The sequence below is a fragment of the Meleagris gallopavo genome, chromosome 1 (assembly GCF_000146605.3).
Source record: "Meleagris gallopavo isolate NT-WF06-2002-E0010 breed Aviagen turkey brand Nicholas breeding stock chromosome 1, Turkey_5.1, whole genome shotgun sequence".
Classification (NCBI taxonomy): domain Eukaryota; kingdom Metazoa; phylum Chordata; class Aves; order Galliformes; family Phasianidae; genus Meleagris; species Meleagris gallopavo.
In genome coordinates, this window is record NC_015011.2 from 144,198,739 (window position 1) to 144,199,671 (window position 933).

Genomic DNA, 933 nt, shown 5'->3' on the forward strand with positions numbered 1-933 from the left:
ACATTGTCTGATAGTGATAGGAGAAAGAGGAATGGTTTTAAACTAAAGGAAGGGAGTATTAGATTAGATATTAGGAGAAAATTCTTGGAGAGTAGTGAGGCACTGGTACAGGCTGCCCAGAGAAGTTATGGAAGTCCTGTTCCCGGAGGTGTTCAAGGCCAGGTCAAATGGGACCCTGGGCAGCTTGATCTAATGGGTGACAGCCCTGTCCAGAATAGGAGGGCTGGAACTAGAAGATCATTAAGGTCCTTTCCAGTGCAAGCCATTCTATGATTCTATGATACAGTTCAGGATTTAATCTAGTAGTGTTTCCCTGAATGACATCATAAATGGAAGTACGTCTTCATTATATTAATTGTACAATGAGTTCTTTTAAATTCTTGTATCACAGCTATATTATCAACATCATGCTTACTCATTGCATGACACTCATTACTTTGTAAACCCTGAGCAGTCTGACAGTTATCAACTATGAAAAAATACAAATTTACTTTCATCTTTCCCACCTGCAGCAAATGAAAGGAACTTACTAAAAAAAAAAAAGCAATACAGATTGGGGCATACACATTCATTTTGAAGAAATATTAATTTTTTGAGTTACAAGCAACTTTTTAAGGTTCTTGAGCATTTATCTACATGGAAGGGAATTCTTTTAACGTAAGTGAAATGAAAATAGATCATCAGTTTAATTAAGATGGTATATAGTTAGATGTCTGATATCATTTTGATTTTTAGAAAATACAATAGATGAAGATCTACTTCATATAAGGCAATATTGTTATTCTCATTCCTTTCTCTCAGAAAATAGTTTTGTAAGTACAACTTCTAAAACATCTGCACATATTACTCTGCACAAACTCAGTGGAAAACTTAAAACTTTACTAACTAAAACACCATCAATATGATGAGAACTCTTACTGGAAAAAAAAAAAA